The sequence below is a fragment of the Alexandromys fortis genome, unplaced genomic scaffold (assembly GCF_014885135.2).
Source record: "Alexandromys fortis isolate MF-2015 unplaced genomic scaffold, M_Fortis_MF-2015_v1.1 scaffold_184, whole genome shotgun sequence".
Taxonomy (NCBI): Eukaryota; Metazoa; Chordata; class Mammalia; order Rodentia; family Cricetidae; genus Alexandromys; species Alexandromys fortis.
In genome coordinates this window covers 3,448,231-3,449,473 of record NW_026068125.1, presented here as the reverse complement: position 1 = coordinate 3,449,473, position 1,243 = coordinate 3,448,231, and positions in this window count along the sequence as shown.

The window sequence follows — 1,243 nt, the reverse complement described above, 5'->3', positions numbered from 1 at the left end:
TAGAGTACTTCCCACTTTCCCTTCAATCAGGTTCAGTGTGTTCAGACTGATATTGAGGTCTTTAATCCACTTGGACTTGAGTTTTGTGCATGGTGATAGATATGGATCTATTTTCATTCTTCTACAGATTGACATCCAGTTTTGCCAGCACAATTTGTTGAAGGTGCTCTCTTTTTTCCATTGTATACTTTTATCTCCTTTATCAAATATCAGGTGCTCATAGGTTTGTGGATTAAAGTCAGGGTCTTCTATTTGGTTCCATTGGTCGACTTCTCTGTTTTTATGCCAATACCAAGCTGTTTTCAATACTGTAGCTTAGCACTGCTTTCATAGTGTTCCGTAGGTTTGGGTATGTTGTGTCTTTATTTTCATTGAATTCAAGGAAGACTTTAATATCTTTCTTTATTTCTTCCTTGACCCAGGGGTGGTTCAGTAGTTGACTGTTCAGTTTCCAATGAGTGTGTAGGCTTTCTGGGGGTAGAATTGTTGTTAAATTCTAACTTTATTCCATGGTGATCTGATAAGACAGAGGTAGTTACTCCAATTTATTTATTTATTTATTCATTTATTTATTTATTTATTTTGTATCTATGGATGTTTGCTTTGTTACGGATTATGTGATCAATTTTTGGGATGCTTCCATGAGATGCTGAGAAGAAGGTATATTCTTTCCTATTTGGGTGGAATGTTTTATAGATGTCTGTTAAGTCCATTTGTTCTCTTATTTCTCTGTTAGGTTTCTGTCTGGTTGACCTGTCCATTGGTGAGAATGGAGTGTTGAAATTTCCTACTATTAGTGTGTCGAGTTTGATGTGTGCTTTGAGTTCTAGTAATGTTTCTTTTACATATATGGGTGCTTTTATATTAGGGGCATAGATATTCAGGAATGAAACTTCATCTTGATGAATTGTTCCTTTTATGAGTATAAAGTGTCCATCTCCATCTCTTCTGATTGATTTTAGTTTGACGTCAATTTTGTTAGATATTAGGATAGCCACACCCGCTTGTTTCTTAGATCCATTTGATTGGAAATTTTTTTTCAACCCTTTACTCTGAGATAATGTCTGTCTTTGTGGTTGAGGTGTGCTTCTTGTAAACAGCAGAATGTTGGATCCTGTTTTCATATCCATTCTCTTAACCTGTGCCTTTTTATAGGTGAATTGAGTCCATTGATAATTAAGTGATATTAATGACCAGTGGTTGTTAACTCTGGTATTTTTTTTTTTTTTTGTGGTAGAGTTTG